The following is a 22,828-nucleotide window of genomic DNA, read 5'->3' as shown; positions in this document are numbered from 1 at the left end:
ATAATTAAAATGCCAAAGGTTAAAGATAAAGAGAGAATCTTAAAAGCAGCAAGAGAAAGGCAGAGAGTTACCTACAAAAGCATTCCCATAAGACTGTCAGCTGATTTTTCAAAAGTAACTTGACAGGCTAGAAGGAACTAGCAAGAAGTATTCAAAGTCTATACAGCAAAGCTATAATTTATAAATGAAGAGTAGATAAAGTACTTCCCCAAAATGGTAATGCTAAAGGAATTCATCATTATCAGGCCATTACTATATGAAATGTTAAAGGGAGTTATTTAAGAAAAAGGAGATAATCAAAACTATGAACATTAAAATGGCAATAAATTCATAACTATCAACAATTGAATCTAAAAAAACAAACTAAGCAAACAAGTAAAACAGAATCAGAATCATAGATATGAAAATCATTTGGAGAGTTATCAGTTGGGATGAAGAATGGGGAGAATAGGGGAAAAGGTGCAGAGATAAGTAGTATATATTGGTACGTACAGAACAGACAGGAAGATGTTAAGAACAGTATAGGAAATGGAGTAGCCAAAGAACTTATATGCATGACCCATGAATATGAACTAAGGGGGGGATTGCCAGAGGGAATGAGGTACCAGGTGGAGGGAGGCAAAGGGAGAAAAATTGGGACAACTGTAATAGCATAATCAATAAAATATATTTTGAAAAGAGAAAAAAGGAAGAAAGAAATGGTTGAGTGGATAAAATAAATATGGGACATTTATATGATGGAACATTACTCAGCCATAAAAAAGAAAAAAAGATGGACCTAGAGAACATTATGCTAAGTGAAATGAGCCAGTCAGAAAAAGACAAATACCACATGATCTCACTCACATGTGGAATCTAATAAACAAATGGAACTAACAAGCAAAGTGGAGACAAAGTCATAGTGAGCAGGATGACAGCTACGAGGGGTGGGGAGAAGAGTTAAAGGGAGAGAGATTGACTCGCAGACCTGCAACAGTGTGGTGATTGTGGAGTGTGGGGATTGTATTAGGGGACTAGTTGGCAATGGAAAAAATACAATAAAGAATGTTTCTTAAAGAAAATGATTTCCTTAATTTACTCATCCCCTCTTTCCAACCATTCTTATGACCAGTATGCCGGATGTGCTGCGCTCTGGCCTCCCTGATGGTCTGAGCCAGCTCCTAGTCCTGATCAATATCTGCGTGTCTTATGATCACAATGTGTTTCTCAATTCTTGTTTTGATCACAATGTGTTTCTCAATTCTTGTTTTAGATATTCCGTCTTTTATAGTCTTGGTGATGTGTGTTATTTTTATTGTTGACATAGAATCAGCTGTGATGGGTTGTGCAGTCAGTAATGTACCTAAGTTACCAGCTGCCCTGCAATCTATCTGTGGAGGCACATACGGGATGGTTTTGGCCTTATTTTGAACAATAAGGACTTTCTGGATGGAAATTTCTGTCTTTTGTGAGACATCAGAAATTGTCACCATCTCTGTCTTTACCACAGGTGGATCTGAACAATAATTCGTGGCAAAACATCAATGTCAACATGTGACACCTCCTTGTTAACTTTGTTGCTCTTCCTCTGTGTCTTCACTCTCATCTTACTTAACAGTGCCTTCTTGTGCATGCTTCTCTGCCAATATCTCTGAGGAAAATGCATTTTCTGGGTCACTGTTTCTATTCGTGCCTATGCTGGCACCTGCTTGTTTGCCTGGTCTGGCTTCTGGCACTGGTTCCTCCCTCTCTATTACCTGGAATGCTTGGCTGGGTTCTTCCTCTACCTCTGCCTCATGCTTTTCATTTTCTTCCTTACGTGCCCTCAGTCGCGTGGTGGTGAGGTGTATCTCCTACATCTTCCTCTTTTATCTCCCTAATGCTATTGAGGCTCTCAGAAGACAGGGAGCGGGAGTCTTTCTGTGTCATAGGCTCTACTTTATGGATCTCCCCAGGACAATTCCCAGGTGATGAATCCTTTCTGTTCATTTCTTCCATGATTACTCTTTCGTCTATCTTTCCCAACCTCTGCCTGCTTCTTTTCCTCCACTACACTCAGAGTCTCATATGAAAAGCAGAAATTATTGAATGAACCATCTACTGAAAGCTGTTAAAAACAGTGATTTTTGCTTTTTTTGCCATCTCCTGTTTTTGTCTGGGATAGAGTTGCAGTGCTGGGGAAAATACTGAGATTAAACATGAATATAAAAATCATGTGACAGTAAGAGCTGAGTAGAAAAAAGAGAAGGAGCCTGAGTCACAGCCAGCAACATAAATCCACCATTCAATCCCTGGACAACCTATTTCTGGACCCATTGTATGTGATAAATTGTCTTTTGGTTAGTTAAGCCGCTATCATGAGGTTCCTATCATATACTATTGAATACAAATCCTTAAGTGGCACCATGATTCTAAGAGTGAAAATGTAGTTGTTGAAATAAATCACTCAATCACTTTGTATATGTGTTGAATCAGAACCACTATGTTGTTCACCTGAAATTAATATACTATGAGTAAACTATAATGAAAAATAAATTTTAAAAAATTAAATCACTTGATATAAGAGTTTAACAAATTGAGTACAACTAAATAACAAAATAATGAACAAAATAATGAGTTGGAAGATTTACTCAAAAATCTATCTCAAAATTCATCAAAAAATCATTTTAAAAGAAAATATAAAAGCACAGAGTGAAGAGGTATGAAAGTTAAAAATATGTATCAGTAGCCATACACTAGCAGTCCAAAGGGAAAAATTTTTTTAAAGGAGAAAATATTTGAAGCACTAATGACCAAGTTTTCCCAGATTTAAAAATTTCAAAAACCTTAAGATTTGAAGGGTTTACTGAATAACAAAAAGGGAAGACAAAATATAAATACATAAGATAACATAGGAAAGACAAACAATAAACACATAATCATAAAATTTAATAGTAGCAAAAACAGAATAAATTCTGAAAATCAAGTATATTGAAAGGAATAGCATAACACCAAAACGATTGTGGATGAGATTGATATCAGCATTCTCAAGGCAATTCATGATGTAAGAAAACAATGGTACTATCTTTGTAAGTCTTGAAGAAAAATAATGTTTAGGATTTCAAAAGCTTACCACATAAGGAACTTTTTAAAAAGTATTTTTAGAGAAAGTATCACAACAACAAGAAAAATAAATCATGGAGTATTCTGTAAGACATACGGCAAGTGAGGATGTATAGCTGACTTATAGAGCTTGGAATTATCTAAATAAACAATAAACTAAAACCAGCATATAGTCATAAGCAATTCAGAAAAAAACCTATTTCTGTTGTGGCATAGTTAATAAGTGAATTATTTCAAAAACTTCTCAGTTGCTGTGTGTCAGGCAGGGAAAATTATGAAAATATTTACATGATCTAATGGGCATAGATAGAACTCTATGGCTAACAATTAGAAAATACACATTTTTTAAGTAGACTTGGAAATTTAATGTACATTAACCATATTCTAAGGCAAAAAAGAGTTACAACAAATTTTTTAAAATTATCATACTTTCTGTGTTTCACACCACAGAGCAATTTAGTTAGAAATCAATAGCATAGATATCATAAAAACATAAATTTAGAAAATGTATGTATTAAAATATTTGATGAATTAAAAATGGAATTAAACCATTTTAATTTAAATAATTTAAAAATAATTTTAATTTAGACCTGAATGATATTAAAAATAAATCATATTTTCACATGCATATTGAAGCTAAAGTTGTCCTCACATAGAGATTTACAAACTTAAATTCATTAATCACAAAAGAAGAAAAAGAGAAATTGAGTTAAATGTCCAATATAGAAGTGAAAAGAATTACCATAAAGTTGGATTACTATTTGTCATGTCTGTCATTGTTTTCTATGCACTGAATTTATTCTTCATTCCTGTAACCTCTCCTTCTAGCTTCTTCAATTTAAAAACAGCAATTTAGATGATTTCATTTTCTCTCTTAGCAAATCAATTATACTTCTTTATTATTTTCTAGAGTTTATCCTACAGTTTAGAACATACATTTTAGACTAACCTAAGTCAACGTTCAAATAGACTATACCTCCACACACGTAGCATAGGTGCATGCAACAGAGATTTTTCAGCTCCTCTCTCTTGCCTCTGTGGCACTGTTGCCTACTTATTTCACTTATTCATACCCATATCCACATGCATAATCACTTAAAATGGTAACTATTTTTCTTTAAACAAGAAATTGTATTTTTGGGTGGGGGTTAGGTGGAGGGAATGGGGACATCTGTAATAGTGTCAACAATAAAAAAAGAAGAGAACATAGAACTGTAAAAAAGTTAAGAATGAGAAAAATAAAAACTTTACCTTCATTTATTCCTTAACTGATGTTCCTCCTTTATCTGTGTAGTTCTGAGTGTCTGACCTATATTATTTTCCTTATGCTGGAAGATTTTTTTAAACAATTCTTGAAGAGCAAGTCTGCTGGGAATAAATTTCCTTAGTTTATGTTTGTCTTTTGTTTGTCTCTTTCACTTTTGAGGGATAAGTCTTGTTGAATATATAATTGTAGGTTCGTGGCATTATTGTTTCAACACATTAAATGTCTTAGTCCATTCTGTCCTTTTACTTTTTCAGAAAGTTTTTTTAATTTGATTGAATGTATCAGAGTGATATTGGTTAATAAAATTGTATAAGTGTCCATTGTACAATTCTATAACACTTCATCTGCATGTTATATTGTGTGTTTACCACCCCATGTCAAGTCTCCTTCCATCACCATTTATCATCCCTTTACTCTACTTTTCCCAACCCCTTTCCCTCTGTGAATCACCATAGTGTTGTCTGGGTCCACTCGATACTTCCTGATGTGATTCCTGATTTAAAAAATAATAATAATCCTTATCCTTGTTCTTCTATACTACAGTGTTGTCCAACTTGCAGCCCACAGGCCGCATGAGGCTCAGGATGGCTATGAATGCAGCCCAACACAAAATCGTAAATTTCCTCAAAACATTATGAGATCTGTGTGTGTGTGTGTGTGTGATTACGTGGTGCAATGTATTTAATGTGTGTCCCAAAACAACTGTTTTTCCAGTGTGATCCAGAGATGCCTAAAATTTGGACACCCCTGTAAGTTTTCCCCTCCAGTGATTTCAAGATTGTCTCTTGTCTTTGTTTTCTACAGTTTGAAAAGACAGGTCTAGATATTGGGGGTGGGGGGGTGTTGCTTGTTTTCGTATTTATTTGTGTGGTGTTTCTGAGATTTCTGGATCTGTGATTTGTTGTCTGTCATCAATTTTGGGAAGTCTTCAACAACTATTACTTCAAATATGTTTTGGGCTCCATGTTCTCTTTCTTCTACTGATATTCTAGTTACACATGTTACTCCTTTTAATAGTATCCCAAAGATCTTGGTTATTATACATATTTTTAATTCTTTTTTGTCTTTGACTTAATCTCAAATTCACTGATTACTTTTCCTTACTATGTTGAGTCAGTCTATTGATACACTAACTCTAACATTCTTCATTAGTGTTGCAGTGTTTTGGGTATCTAGCCACTTCTTTCAATTCTTTTTAGAGTTTCCTTCCCTCTGTTTATGTTTCCTATACTTGCATGTTGTTTACTTTTTCCAGTATAGCACTTAACATATGAATGATAGCTCTCTTAAATTCTCTGCCTAATAACTCCAACATCTGTGTAATATCTGAGCCTGCTTCTGATAAAAAATTTTTGTCTCTTCAGATTGAGCTTTTTCTTGCTATTTAACATGTCATAAATTTTTGTTTAAAGCTAGACAAGTTTATCAGGTAACAGGATGTGAGTTAAATGGTACTCTAGTGTGAGGACTCATGTTAATTTTGCTGGGAGTGAGACAGTTTTCAATTTACTAGATGCTTCAAGTTTCCCTAGTGTGCTCAATTTCATCTCCCATGTTATCTTTGAGATTACCTAAAAACCGCTCCTTAAATAGAGTCTACCTGTCACCCCTTTAAGACATAATCCATTATTATCATATCAGATCCTTGTTCGTGTGGTACTGTGGAGCTTTCCATAACCTTCCAATTAAATTCAATTAAAGTTTTGTGGCTTGAGTCTCAGTGATGGGACCACCAGTAGTATTTATTTCGCTAGTTATATGGCATTTTCTCCCTTGCCCCTTACTCTCTTGCTTGGCTTCAGAATTACCAATCCTATTTCCATGAACTACTTCCCCTTGTGGATTATTTCCCCCTAAAGATAGATAGGAAAACAAAAGGGGGATTGAGTGAGGAGGGATCTCTTTTCTCCAACTGGGATAAGTTGTCAGAACTGAATTTGGTAAAGTATTTTTACTTGGAAAATAGACCTTTTTAAAAAAGAAGATTGGTTACTCTTCTATTTCCCCTGCTAGAGCCATGAGAGGCTTTGTCTGAGATCATCACACAACGAAACTGTGTCTCCTAGGAAAATGCTCACGAAAGTGTGCAGGCTCTTAAGACATCAGCTCCTCAGAGTTCCTCACTCTCCCACTAGTCCACACTCAGCTTCTATGAATTCACCAAAATTATCATGTAAAATTTCAAACAATTTATGGTTATAGTATATGCTGATCCAGGTAAGCAGAAACAGACTGTGGTTTCTCTTTATAGATATCTCTAACTCTATTCATCTGAATGCGTCTATCTTCTCAGATTTGGGGGTGGCAGATTGCGTGGTAACCTCAGTTCTCATACTGGTCCTAATGTTCAGTTTGCTCACTTTTTTCTTGTTGTAAAATTGAAGAGTAAGAATTTCCAAGCTCTTTATATCTTATATCAGAGCTAAAGCTAGAGGTCCCAACAGTGAGATTTTTAACAATTCTTTATTTTTTATACTATTCTCTATTGTTTTTATAACAAATAGTTTAAATTATACTGAAAACATAGTTAGTGTTTGAGGAGGTAAGCAATAGTTTTGTGGAATATATTTTCCCCATCACCATATAGTCCCCCTATACCCTCTTTGACCTTCCCCCACATCCTTCCCCCTCCACCCTCACAGTCACCACACTGATACACTGCACACAAGAAGAAACTCAAAATGGATTCAGGACCTAAATGTTAGAATTAAAACCATAGAAACCCTAGAAGAAAACATAGGCAGTATAATCTTGGACATTTTTTATAGCAGTATATTATCTGAAATATTTCCTTAGGCAAGGGAAACAAAAGAAAAAATAAACAAAATGTACTATATCAACTAAAATATATTTTAAAGATTTTATGTATTTATTTATTTATTTATGTACTTACTTATTTATTTATTTGAGAGTGTAAAAGGAGAGAGGAAGAGGGGGAAAAACACTGATGTGAGAGAGAAACATCGATCGATTGCCTCTTACAGTGCCCCAAACAGGGACTGGGCTCGCAACCCAGGCATGTGCCCTGACTCAAAATTGAACCAGCAGCCTTCTGCTTTGTAGGATGACACCCAAGCAACTGAACTAAACCAGTCAGGGAAAACTAAAATGCTTTTGCACAGCAAAGGGAACCATCAACAAAATAAAAAGACAAACCACTAAATGGGAGAACATATTTGCCAATACACTGAATAAAGGGTTAATGTCCAAAATTTATAAAGAACTTATAAAACTCAATACCAAAACATTAAACAATATAATTTAAAAATTGGAAACAGACCTGAATAAACACTTCTCCAAAAAGAACATATAGATAGCCAGTAGACATATGAAAATATGTTTAATGTTGCTAATCATAAGAGATATTCAAATTAAAACCACAATGAGATATCACTTCATACCCATCAGAATGGCTATCACCAATAAATCCACAAACAAGTGTTGTCAAAGATATGGAGAAAGGAGGATCCTTTTGAAAGGCTGGTGGAAATTCAGACTGTGCTGGTACTGTAGAAAGCAGTATGAAGTTTCCTCAGAAAATTAAAAATGGAACTGTCTTTTGACCCATGAATCCCACTTCTGGGAATTTATCTGAAGAAACCAGAAACACTAATTCAGAAGAATATATGCACCTCTGTGTTCAATGCAATGTTATTTATAATAGCCAAGATTTGGAAGCAGCCCAGGTGTCCATCAATAGATGAGTGGGAAAAAAAGCTGTGGTATATTTACATAATGGAATACTACTTGGCCAAGAAAAGGACGAAAATTTTATCCTTTGCAACAATATGGATGGATCTGGAAAACATTATGATATTAAGCAAAAAAGAAAAAAAGAAAGAACTCGGGAAGATTTATGTATACATAAATACTTGTTCTCTAACAATGCTGAAATGAATAATGCCATGCTTAAAATTTAAAGATTTCAAGAACAAAACGTCTGTCCAGAATTATCCATCCATGTAATATGAAAAAGAGACATTTATGAAAGAAGATGCAAAATACAAGAAACATTGTACATAGGGCAATGACACCTCAGTCCCCTTCAAAGTAGGCACCTTGGGACCTCACACAGCTCTCTAAATCACCATCAGCTGCCATGTTGTATTTTCTTGAATCTCATCAATGGTCTGAAATCTCTACCTTTCAAAGGTGATTTTACTTTTGGGAAAAGCCATAAGGTGCTGGCTGCCAAATCTAGGCTGTAGACAGGCTGAGTCACCTAGGTGATTTGATATTTCACTGAAAAAGTCTACACAAGGTGTGATGCCTGAGTAGATGCACTGTTGTGATGAAGCTGCCAATCACCAGTTCTCCATAGCTGTGGCCTTCTTAATCATCTGAATAGTTTCCTTGGGGGAATGTTCAAGCTGAACATAAAATTTGATGCAGATTCGTTGCTGTACATGCTCAGTCATTTTGAATGTGATGGCCACACAGTACACATGCTCACTCAACAGCATCTACTGCCCCCCACTGACTAGTACAGTGAAGTCGTCATTATTTACCCATGCACATTCCAGTCCACCCTCTTTGGCTGCCACTTTATATCTATGTCACACAAACTGTTCACGTTAAGTTAACAATGGCTGGACTTTTCCGGGACAGACCTCCTATACCAGATTACCTCCTCCAACATTTTTTATCACTTTCACATTTAGTAGAGTCACTTCAAGTGAAGAATGCTTTTCTGAGCTCTTTATGTGCTGTTTTTACTCCTATCATTGAAATATACTCCCCAGTCTAATTTTTATCATAGTTCATGGCATTTGAGTCTATCTACTCCATGAGATAGTCTGAAATTGTCTTTGTATTATCTACAGCTGCAAATTTATACATAATAGACATTTAATAAATGTTGTTAATAGAATTGAAGCCAAAGACAAAAATGGGCCATTTTTCCTACATGAATAATGTACAACAAAATGTAAAATAATTAGTATGTCTTCACCCCAAATTGTCTATTCTTAATAAGAAGTATAAACTCTATAAATGATTTAAGGGCTCATTAGCCTAATTTTTGGAAAAACCTAAAAACTTGACCCCCATTTTGGGTGCACAATGCTCAGGTCAACATTCATGCATTCACCAAACTATAGCAGCCCTGAAATCTGACTCCATTCATTTTAAATTCTGTATAAAATTAGTATCACTATTAAGTTAGCATCTTCATGTGTCTCACTTTCTTTTTGTTCTTGATAGGGTTATTTTTCTGTCATTTTGTGTCAAAGTTCACTTAAATGGAGATTTTTTCCCCTCTCTTCAAAATATATATATTGTGTATCCACTAGGGACTATGCTTGGCACAATTTTTTTTACCATCACAGGAATTTTGGAAATAAATCTGAAAGTTTTTGTCATGTTTCATATTTGGGTGGGGTTCAAAGTGGCTAAGTTCATCTCAAACAACTGCAAAAAAATAAAATCACTTTCAGACACCATGCTTTGTGGATTTATATAAAACAGTACATATACATCAAGAGTTTTCTGGCAAATTATGTGCTTGGATTTGCTAGCAGTGTTAACCCTAACTGCAACATCTCAGGTGCTAAACGGTGTGTGTTTTGAAGCAAATCTCTGCTATAACATTCTCCTAGTCCTGTAAATTATCTACATTAGAGCTGTGGCTGTGTTACTGCTGGTATTTTCAAGCCTCAGTGCTGAAAACTCCAATATGCCTCAGAGGATGAGTTGACATGGATGTTTATCACCAGAGACAAATGTTATTTTCCTCCTATTTTTGCCAAAGTCTGGCCCTCGGCTTCATTTACACCAGCACTGACAGCGCACCCCACCCCACCCTCATGATCACAGTCCTCCTCCAGGCTTCACTGGGTTCCATTCAAATTCGTATTAATCAAAACAAGTTGAATATGATATGAAACAAAATTAGCCACCACAAAACCTATTCTTAGTAAAACTAAATGTCCATTATCATCTTCCCAGAAGAGTGTGACTACTTCAAATTTCAGGGGAGCAAAGTTGAATACCTGGTAGTTTTGGAAGACACTCAATAGTAGAGCTTCATATGTACCTTTTTGTATTGGGGCTAGAGATAAACTACTAAATTTATCTGGGATCAAGTAGCTGTGCCTAAACTTTATGCTTTCCAAAATAATGAGTATCCTTTGTTTAGTGAAAGAAGCAAGAATCGGAGAACTATAGAGATATAATGTATTTTTCAGGTGACCTATTTGATTTTTCAAAACTTCATTAAACTTGATGGAAAAATAATAGATATTCATCAAGTATGATTAAATTTTAGGTGCCTATGTAATTGTTGATTCTTTAAAAATTAGAAAAATTTATCTCCAATTATGTTGTATTTTTATATAAAAAATATCCATACTTGCATTTGAATATATTTCATGAACTGTTTTCCCTAGACATATTTGATGTTAAATGCAATCATGTTACACAAGTATATAGAACATCATCAGAAAATAAATAATAAAAAAGTGAACAATGAAAGTGTTAACTTATCAATATGAAAACTGTATTATACCTGTTTTATGTATCTAAGGGGCAAAAAATAAAATTAAAAAATAAATTGCATGATAATACACATTACATTCATGCTCTGCTTAGCTCACCAATACTTGATCATCATCATTTAATATATTTAAGCCATGCTATTTAATATGCATCATAGGTAAAAAATAAAAAAGTATCTAAATGTTCTGCTTCTTTATTTATTGCCTGTTAGATTTTATTAGAGTACACAAATTTTCCCTAATATAACCACTTTGAAGATGTTTTTATTTTAAAAACATTTCTAAAAAATTAAAAATTTGAAATCTATTTTGTTTCTCTACTACTAAGATACAGTGGACACTAATATATTGGGTTGCTGATCCAATATCTATTCTATCCTCACTTTCTCTTATGTAATACAACTCAAAGAGCCTCCCACTTCCATAAAGACATACGGGTAGGAAAAATCTGATTGAATCTCTGGTATTCTACTCTGTCTAAGCTAATCATAGTAATTTTAATTCCTCCACTAAAGACTGGTCTAGAAACTATCATGTAAATAACTTCCAGCCTAGATGGAGCCACAGGTAGATATGCTTTGCTTCCTCACACAATCAAAAGAAGGACAACAACAATTTTAAAAACAAAACTCAACCAGAACTGCAAGGAAATCAAACTGTATGGAAGTCTGACAACCAAGGAGTTAAAGAAGAAACATTCACCCAGACTGGTAAGAGGGGCAGAGATGGGCAGCCAGGCAGAGAGTCTGTGTGGCAAGGTGGTGGCTGGTGGTCCCACATTCATGTGCAGATAGCCAGAAGGAACAATTGGGAAGCAAGACAGACCACGAAACCCAGGTTTTCGGTGTGGTAAACTGAAGCCTCAAAATCTCTGGTGGTAAAAACCTGTGGAGGTGGCAGTGGCAAGAGAAGCTCTCAGTCTCACATGAGAGTTAGTTGGAGAGGCCCACGGGATCCTAGAATGTACACAAACCCATCCACTCGGGAATCAGCACAAGAAGGGCCCAATTTACTTGTGGGTAGTGGGGAAAGTTACTGAAAGTGGTGTGAGAGCCAGACAAGTGGTGTTGTTCACTCTCTGACCCTTCCTCCACATACTGCACTACAACATAGGGACATGGGTAGCCCCATCCTGGTGAATACCTAAGCTCCACCCCTTACAATGTAACAGGTGCATTCAGATGAAGAAATATGGCCCAAATAAAAGAACAGATCAAAACTCCAGAAAACAGCTAAGTGACCAGGAGACAGCCAATTTATCAGATGCAGAGTTCAAAACACTGGTAATCAAGATGCTTATGGAAATGATTCAGTACAGATGCAAAATAGAGGAAGAAGTGAAGGCTATGCAAAGTGAAATAAAGAAAAATATACAGGGAACCAACAGTGAAGGGAAGGAAACTGGGACCCAAATCAACAATTTGGAAAAGAGGGAAGAAATAAACATTCAACCAGAACAGAATGAAGAAACAAGAATTCAAAAAATGAGAAGAGGCTGAAGAACTTCTGGGACAACTTTAAATGTTCCAACATCTGAAACATATGGGTGCCAAAATGAGAAGAGGAAGAGCAAGAAATTGAAAAATTATTTCAACAAATAATGAAGGGAAACTTTCCCAATCTGGCATAGGAAATAGACTTCTAGGAAGTCCAGGAATTTCAGAGTCCCAAAGAAGTGGGACCCAAGGAGGAACACAACAGGATATATCATAATTAAGTTACCAAAGATTAAAGAGTGAGAAGAAAATCTTAAAAGCAACAAGAAAAGGGGAGAGAGTTACCTACAAAGAAATTCCCATAAGACTATCAGCTGATTTCTCAAACAAAACCTTACATGCAAGAAGGGGCTGGAATGAAATCCAAAAAACAAAAACACATGAAGCAAACAACTAGAACAGGAACAGAATCACAGAAATGGAGATCACATGGAGGGTTATCAGTGGGAAGTGGGAGAGGGGAGAATGGGGAAAAAGGTACAGTGAATAAGAAGCATAATTGGTAGGCACAAAATAGAGAGTGGTCACGAATAGTATAGGAAATGAAGAAGTCTAAAACTTATATATACAACCTGTGGACATGAACTAAGATGTGAGAATGCTGATGGGAAGGTGGATGGAGGGTATAGGGGAATAAAGGGAGAAAAACATGGGACTACTATAATAGCATAATCAATAAAATATACTTAAAAATACAAAAAAAAAGAAACTATCATGTGACCCATTGTCAGCTAAGGAAGCATTTGAGCTAGTTTTCTGAGGGGCTTCTATAAAAGTGACACAGGAAGACATGATTTCTCCTTCTGGGCTTTGGTACAGCTGGATAAGATATCTGGGACTGTTAGGGCAATCTGTACATGAGTCTTAAGATAAAGGCATAAAATGGAGTAGGGAATATCAATTGATCCTGGAACTCACGTTCCCTGTGTAAGTCAGCTTAGGACAGTGTAAACCAAGGTTATTTGTTACTTAAACTGAACATAACTGAAACAGCAGTCCTCCTTAAAAACAATCAGATGATGATTGTGCAATATTTAAAGACACGTGAATGAGATTTCGTCACTTTCAGAGATCAGGAACCACTTTCCTTGCTTGTAGCCTGATCTTACCTAATGTTACAGGTCAATACCATTAATTTTGACAAAATGGAGACTAAAATTACATTTGAGGTAATACTGTTTGATTTTCACAATATGTTAATTAGGCAACAAGCAAATAAAAATAAAAACCCAGGAACTTACTGATTTATTTTTAAGTGAGGCATGAAAAAAATGTTATGGGACTTAAATACAAAAAGAAGTGTCTAGTTCCTTGGTGAGCGAGCACTCTTGAGCAGATTCCTTTTGTACTGTTCACAACTTACGGATATGTAGAATGCCTTAGTAGACTGCAGTACTACAAATTCAACAATTTGTTAGAGAAGATATAATCATATTGATATGCCATAGTAAATAAAAGTACTTCAAAAATGTTTTTCACCAGTACTGTAATCTTATAATCAAGACATTTGCCTGCACGGACTGTGCTGATATTGAATGTTACAACATAGATGAGATCAAATAAGGATCTTTGCTAAAAACAACTAAAAATAAAAATAACAGGAAAGCAAAATTAATAATGGATAGCCTTAGATTCCCCTTAAAATACTGGCACAAAGAAAATATAATCTCACGGTTTCCATATCTTATTCTTCTGCTGGGTCCTGGTATTTAACATAACTTTTACCTTTTAAATACTGATTTCAAAGCTAGCCCTGTGCTTACAAATGCCATGGAATAACATAGTGGATTTTAAAAAGAGAAGAAAATCAATAAGAGGAGGGCAAAACAACAAAAAGAACTATCAACAAAACAAATCCTTTGAAGAATTGTTGAAAGATATAACACATAGAGAAACAAATACTTCAAAAAACATTATTAAAATGTTTAAAGGTATTTTATGAAAATAGGAGAGGCCCAGGAACTTCTAACCTCAGAGTATATTAAATGAATACAAGAAGAAGAAAGAGTTACTGAGATCTCTATTATGATTATTAATTTGGGAAATGTTTTTGAAGCAAGTAGGTCCAGCCACCTTGCCCCTTTACACATGTGCTGTGCAGCAGGCAGCCCTCAGGCTGGACCACTGAGAGTGAGGATGGAGAGGCAAGGTTGTGGCTATGGTAACAACTGACCATAGGAAGGAGTGAAAAGTCCCCCAACACACATTCATATAAGGCAGAGGCACATGGCTGGAAATAGTACAACTAGACCTACTGGAATTGGGAAGTCAAAATAGATACAGGACAACAAGTATTCTGAAACCATCATCTTAAAATAGAAGGATCAACCTCAACAAGCAAAATTTTATTCCCCAGGGCAGGGGAGGGGGGTGTGTGGAAATGCTATGATGAAATTTCAATTCATTAAGAATAAAAAGAATACCCAAAATGTTTTCAGATATTAAATAAAGAAAATCAAATTTGTATCAAACTTTTTTATTAGATAATAAAACATAATGTGTCAACATTTTATAGTGCTAACCAAAAACAAAAAGGATCCTCAAGTAAGCAATCCTATCTTCAGTTAACCCACAAATATTGGGGGTGGGGGTGGGTATAAGAATATTTTAGAAGATGCAAAGACTATGAATGAAGAAATTGCCTGAGACCATACACAAACACATAAATTATGGTTCAAGATAAAAAGTATAAAATACAAAAACTATTAGTGAAAAAAATTAATCCTCAAATTAATTTTTCCTTAAATAATCATTAATAAACAGTATAAGGAAGTAATAACTGGGAAATAAAATTCCATGGGACCAAAGTAAGTATTAAGAGAAATGAAATGGTAAGACAAGTAAATATGTAGAAAACCTTATGAAATTTCCTGGGTGTTTTCAACTTCTTGACTTTATGGAATTGCTGCAGATGTATTTTCAGAATTTGCAGAATTGCTGTGTTTTCAAATACAGATCAAATATATTACATTATCTCAGTTCCACAAATGCTGGTGCACATTTTTGGCCCTTTAGATCTGTTGTTGCAAGGCTCCAGGTGTTAAAAAATGTTACTGTGGTAAAATATACATAAAACCTACCTCTTAAACCATAAAAAAGTGTGATGTTTTAGAAAAATAAAAACTATCAAAATATCTGAAAGAATAAGAAAATATAAATTATATATACCAGAAGAAAGTGGAAGTATGGATAAAAATCCATTCCTAAAGTAGGCTTCAGGCTGAACCAGTTTTATTGGTCGTAGCTAATGAAAAGATTATTTCTTTGTTGTACAGTCCATTTCAGAGAATAAGGAGTAAAAAGACAGAAAGCATTCCAGCACAGTCTCTGAAACTCACTTTACAATGATTCCAAAAGCAGACAAGAAAAGCACAAATATATAGCTACCACTCTTAGTTCTGAACACAAATATAAAAACTTAAACAAAATATTAGAAATCAGACAATAAACTTCCTAAAAATTTCAAGGCTCATTTAACATTAAATTATTAACAAATTAACTCCTAGTAAGATATTAAAAAAAAGAAAGCTTTTCTCAATAAATTCAGAATATATTCTTCTAGCTAATTATACTAAGATATAAATAAATTAGAACACCCTTAAACTTATTTAATAAACATCTACCAAAGACTATGATTAATATCAATTTTAACATTACTATATTAGAACAGCTAAAAAAGGAAAGTACAAGAGCATTATGATTAAAAAGAGAAAAAATATCAGAATGTATGTTAAGTACCATTACTATTTAATATTTTCACTCTATGTTTAGTGTGGTAAATAAATAAAAGAATAAAATGAAAAGTATAAAATTGAAAGAAGATAAGGATCTCACTATTTTAGGTGCTATTAATTGTTTCTTTGGAGATCTAAGGAAAAGTTGAATACAGTTTAAGATAAAGAAGAGACTTTAAATGATCGTGAAAGGATAAACCAGATAATCTACTATGTGGTTTTGTACAAGGGGGATACATTTTGAAAAACAACAGTAGGAAATTAGATCTCTACTTCACACCCATTATAATAAATGATGTTATAAAGTTAAAAATAAGTGTCACACTTAAAAAACACACTTGAAAATATTTGACATCAGATAAAACACCAAAACTGATCTTAAAAATTAAAAAAAAAAAACTAAGACAAGAAATTGTTAAAGGATGTGACTAGGTAATTTAAAGAGAAGAATTTAAAACAGCCAAAAAATATGGAACAAAATGGTAAATGTAAATTTGCTATGTCAAAGTTTCCAGAGAAACTCATTAAATTAAGACCAAATAATAGGCATTCAATAGCCCTCATTCAAACAAAATTTCTATGAAAACGTTTGCAGACATGCTAGCTGAAAACCCATTCTGCCACAATAGCCAAGCATCCACCTCTAGTCTGTGAGAAAGGTGAGTTTGAGGAGGCCTTAGGGAAAATTTCTCTGGAGACAGAAGAGAGTGTGACCTGAATAGCTTTCAGTGAATTAGGACAGGATGCCTCTTCACCTCACATATGGTCAGGCCTTCCTGACTTCAACAGAAAAGAATCATGGAGAAGAGAGTAAGACTGAGATTGCCTTAAAAGGGAACTTGTAAGCTTTTAGTTAGGATACACTAGACTGTGGTGGACACTATACTCATCAATAACTAGAGAAGCTAAAAAAAACCCCAAATATCATCTAATTGAAGGCATCAGAGTAATGTAAAGGCAGTATAAATTTGAGGGGCTTAGATTCCGGATAAAAAGAAAAGACACTGAAGTTGACCACACACTGATACAATTTTTCACCTACATCAGCAGTGAGGGGAGAAAGACTAACGGTAGAAAGAAAGAACTTGAGGAAGAGTGATAAGCAGCTGTTTTAAGGCAGAAAAACTTTACAAAGTTTTTAGGAACATTATAGAACAAGAAAAAAAAGATAAAATTCAGGGATGCCAATAAATCTGAACTTGTATGTCCAAAATCCAGGAGTGAAGGGAGAGGCAAAACAGGAATCCTGACAATCCAACCCTCATTCTCCTCAAGGCATCACTGAGATTGATTAGTTGCTCCACTTATTTATGCATTCATTCATTGCTTCTTGTATGTGCCCTGACTGGAGGTCAAACCACAACCTTGACATATCAGAATGATGCCCGAACCCACAACCTTGGCATATTGGAATGATGATCTAATCAACTGAACTACTTGGCCAGGGAGTTGAATTGCTGATTCTTAAGCAGCTCAGAGGGAGAGGCAGAGAAACTGAAAAAACAGCTGCTAAGAAGCTGAGAAGATAGGCAGATTCATGGGCAGTCATATCTGGTGGAAGACAGAAAAACTAAATAAAGATCCACCAAGATGGGAGCTAACCAGAGATTATAATTCTACCAAACTCAAAGGACTGTGTTTTTCGGGTTTTTTCCCTAACATCAACTGTTCAAGGGATAGAAAAGTAGGTTAAGAATGGGGAAGAGAGGAGGATGAAAGGGGAATTTCATAAAATATGTCCCTCTCCACTGCTGAAGATTTCCAGCACAGCGAGAGAGAAAGTTTTAACATGAATAACAAGCATTAGTGTTAGTATTATATACTACATAGATTTCTGAAATTACTGTGATGAGAATGTCCTAAAGCTGAAATGAGTAAGAAAATCTATGACACCTACTCCAGATTTCATCCAGGGGCAGAAAAGAGTGATTGTGAAGAGCAATTTTGAAGGGTTGGCAAGGGAAAAGAATGTAATTGGTTTTTGCATTGCATCATCTTCACTGCGGTTCATTCCATAAATTTTTTATGTTTGAAAAGATAAGGTTGCACATGAAGGGATTGGGAAAATGTAAATTAATGAATGGACATCATTTTGCACACTTCAGACTAGCAAAATTTAAAAGGCTGGTAAAATCCATTCTTTGAAAGGATGAAGGGAAATGAGAACTCTACCACACTGGTAATAAGCAATGTCAATTGGTGAAATATTTTTGGAAGGTAATTTGGCATTTTTTATACATTATAAATGCAAGCCATTTAACTCTATACTTCCAGTACCAAAAATTTATCTAAACTTTTACCAGTGACTAAATAAGTTAGAGTACATATATTCAGGAAATATAATGGAGCCACTAAGCAGAATAAGGAATGCTCAGATAGAGATGGACATAGAAATAGAGATGGAGAAAAGACAGAGATATGGATTCACTCAGGCAAAAGGCTTCAAAACAAGTTTTGCTAGTTTAAAAGAAAGATAAAATGCTGGGTCAAGTCAAAGAACATGTAAAAAGGACCTATGTACGAGGATGATGGGGGGAGGGTTGAATGTGGGAGTGGAGGTGGGTAGGGCAGGGGAGGGTTATGGGAGGGGAAATGGGGACAACTGTAATTGAACAACAACAAAAAACTTTTTAAAAAGACAAGATAACAATGCAAGTTTCAAACAATACAAGAATGTATGCTCCATGAAATCGGACACTAAAAGTGTTTAAAACATTTAGACACTCAATAGAGGGTTGTTGAATGAATAATATGTCCTATTTATGTAAAAAAAAATGGAGAAAAGAACAGAATATTCAAATATTTCACTTTACACAGTTCTACAGTGTGTAATGTTTTTAAATAAAAAGTTTAATTGTGCAGTACTCAAGGTAAAACAAAGTACTTTGTCTTGCAAATTAAAAACATGTGCTTCAGCCCTGGCCAGATAGCTCGGCAGGTTGGAGTGTCCTCCAGACACACCAGGATTGCAGGTTCAATCCCTGGTCTGAGCACACACAGGAATCAGCAGCCAATGAAAGCATGGGTGGGGGAAACAATGGGTCGATGTCTGTCCGCCTCTCTCTCTCCCTTTCTCTCTCCCCCCACCTGCTTTTCTCTCTCCTTTCCTCTTTCTCTGAAATTAGAAAATAAAATTTTTTAAATGTTTATGCTGTATGTATACTAGTTCTGACATTCTCCAGCTTACTCACCTTGCTATTCACCTACTAATTTACTAACATCTCTGGACATCTGTAAAACCAAGATAATAAAACACAGCCAATGGGATGTTTTGAGAATAAATAATATGCATTGTACAAAGTCATTAAATGTTAGTGGGATAATATTTACCACTCTCCTCACCTCCACTGTAACCCAATTTCTTATGCTGATCCTTTTTAAATCTATGTTTCTCAAAAGTAGACCCCCACCTAGGTCTGATATAACCAGCTATGTCATCACTTTCAAATATCCTCCTATCCATAACAACTATTTATTACAAGCCTAATTTATAGAGCAAAAACAAAATACAAAAAGACTTACATACCTTCTGCTTACCTCAAGCCATACAACAAAATATATTACAAGGAAATCAAAGGTTAAATTTAAATATTTTAATAACAAAGAATAAAATATAGGCAATATTAATATAAACTCCAGGTGTAAATATCATTTAAGTTAACCACAATCAGTTCAATAACAAAGCATTTAACAAATTTTACTATATAATTTTTTAAAACTGTTCATATTAATGACATAAACAAAATTTAAATCAAATATCAGACATAAAATATTTTCAACAAAGATGGTAAACACAAATACAATACACTAATTTTTAAAAAATATTCTTATTTACCCATTATAAAACATAAACTTTTTCAAGATATTTGGACAAAAGATAATGTAATTACTCCAGTCCCCAAATTCAGTCTGATACTTTTTTTACAGTATAAAATACTTTTAAAATTAAAAACTTACATACCATATTTTCCTAATGAAATTAGCCAATATATTAAAATGAAAATACTCAATGTACCATCATTATTAATTCTGTGTATTTTGTTACAATCCTTCAGATAAAAGTTTGGCAATGGGTGTCAAAACTTTTGCAAACAGCTATAATTGTGATTATACCATTTCACCTTTAAGATTTTATTCTAAAGAAAACATCTTAAGGTCATCAAAAGATTCATACAATACCAAAAAAATATTTTGAGGTATTATTTGTAATAGTTAAAACCATAGATAGAATTCTTTTTCCAAGTATATACTCAGTATATCAGAATCTTATCCTCTCCAGGTGTTGCCCCCATATGGCACTGAGTCTGAGTCTTCAGTAAGCAATTCCTTGTATCTATTAACTATGTAACTTCTGGTCGATGAAGTATGTGGAAAGATCAGTTCATTACACGTGCATAAGCTATTGCTGCAATTCCTTTGCTGTAAAATCAGTTCTTTGATCAGAAACACTAGTATAGAAAATGGATAGCACGACAATGGATAACATGTTCCCTGGCTCCATATGGTGCTCTCAAAAGAATTATAGGCAGGAGATGAAAACTCAAACCCAAACTGTACGTCTATTGTACTGAGAACAAATCTCTGTTCCCTCCATGATGATTTCCCAATGTAATCAAACTGCTGCCCCATAGCTGGCTGCCCCACTTGAGAAACGGTGCCACATTGTAGACTCAGTGTTCATCTCCATCACTGATACATTACATACTAAGCAGTACGTTAGCCATGGCATCACTGGTAAGAAAATTTCCGTGTTGTTAAGCCATGTGTAGTTTGCCCCCACCACCACGATGACTTTGTTCATGAGCCCATTGATCAAGCAGTGGAGATTGCAATGGAAAACCTTATCCACAGAAAATATCATTCTGTCCACCTGACTGAGCTTCTCCTCCTCACTGGATGAACTTTGATCACCATTCATCTGGATTGCAAATATCTTCACAATCTGTGCCCCTTCTGAAAGGTCCATCCACCACTTTCCCAGCCTTTCTTGTTGCCAATTACCACACTGTTTCTTTCACATTCCTGACCATCCAGCCAAATGATTAACAATGATTCATAAATTAGTGAATACACCTACCTCTACTGATCTTTTATTATAGACATAGAGGACAATTATATGTATCATTTGAAGTTTTCCACTGGGAGAAATTTCATTTAATAGTGTCATTCAGGGCGCATCCATAAGAGGAGTTATAATACTGTAGCTCTCCAATTTTGAGTGACACCAGTATGTGAAAAGCATGCATATCTTTAAGATCTGCCTGAGTTCAGTCTCTTACAGGCCATTTTCATCTATTATACAATGGTGAACAAAAGTAGGTTTACAATTGTCTGTATGGAAAAAGACATGCAGGTTATGATTATTACAGTAGCTTTATTAACTCAAAATAATGTTACAATGGCACAGTGCACTTAGGTACAATCTTGTAAGTGCTCAAACTGCTGGCCTTCATTATTTACGCATTCCTGTAGCCTTTGAAAATCAATAAACAAACCTGAATTTCAGTGACCTGCTTGGGTTAGACCCACTACCTCCTGAGGTGGTTGAATTTAAACCTGCTTTTGCCCACCTTTGTATATTACTGCCAAGCATCCCCAAATTTATGGATAAGTGTGTCACACAACACCCAGTGTATGATGGAAAGCTCAAGCTACATGGCAACCTAATGTTCCATGGCTGGGAATTCAATCCCTTTCAAGTCCCAGTATTAATCCAGTAGTTCTTCTTCAAAACAGCATAGATTTTTTTTGCAAAATCTTGGTGCTCTAAGCTATGATTCTCCTATTAGTGTTGCCCAGAGATTCCATACAGTGCCATCATTTGACATAAATATTTCAAATATCTTTATATCTGTTAATCCCTTAGATTCAAATAGTAGTGTGGCATTTAACATAGCCTGAAGTTGCTGCAGAGAAATTCTTCTTTTCAGACTGTGACTTCAGCTTGTAGTTAAAGGATTTGACCATGTTATTTTACTTCTGTACATACTCGAGAACTTGAAAAGGATCCATTGTACACCACAACTCTTATAGATATCATTTCTGCAATAATGATCATACTTGACACATCACCAAAAAACACAGAAAAAATAGCATTTTAGTGTCTATTTTATCCTGATAGGTAAAATCTTTAGTTAAACTAAAAGTGAATCCTTGATATAATACCAATTATATAGCTATTTTTTTAACTTTTTTTATTGTTGTTCAAGTACAGTTGTCTCCATTTTTGCCTCACCATGCCCCCCTGCCACACCTATCCCCACCTCCAACCCTCAAACCCACCCCCTTTGGCTTTGTCTATGTGTCCTTCATACATGTTCCTTGATACCCCCCTCTATTATCCCCTATTATCCCTCCCCCCACTCCTTTCTGGTTACTGTCAGATTGTTCTTTATTTCAATTCTCTGTTTATATTTTGCTTGCTTGTTTTGTTGATTAGGTTCCACTTATCACATGGTATTCCTCTTTCACCACTTTTCTTATTTCACTTAGCATAATGCTGTCCAGTTCCATCCATGCTGTTGAAAAGGGTAGCATCTCCTTCTTCCTTTCTGCTGCATAGTGTAAATGTATCACAGTTTTTTGATCCACTCATTTACTGATGGGCACTTAGGTTGCTTCCAGAATTTGGCTATTGTGAATTGTGCTGCTATGAACAGTGAGGTGCATAAATTCTTATGAATTGGTGTTTCAGGATTCTTAGGGTATAATCCCAGCAGTGGAATTGCTGGGTCAAAAGGCAGTTCCATTTTTAGT

At 35.0% G+C, this 22,828-nt stretch overlaps 1 pseudogene; it reads right to left on the bottom strand.

The window, feature by feature from the left end:
- The window catches only part of LOC112313073 (band 4.1-like protein 2), a 66,805-nt pseudogene extending 45,767 nt beyond the window's left edge, over positions 1 to 21,038 (bottom strand).
- Between the last annotated feature and the right edge of the window lie 1,790 nt (positions 21,039 to 22,828).

The sequence above is a fragment of the Desmodus rotundus genome, chromosome 2 (assembly GCF_022682495.2).
Source record: "Desmodus rotundus isolate HL8 chromosome 2, HLdesRot8A.1, whole genome shotgun sequence".
NCBI classification, from domain to species: domain Eukaryota; kingdom Metazoa; phylum Chordata; class Mammalia; order Chiroptera; family Phyllostomidae; genus Desmodus; species Desmodus rotundus.
The sequence above is the reverse complement of the archived record's forward strand: the minus strand, read 5'-3'. Positions and strand labels throughout refer to the sequence as shown.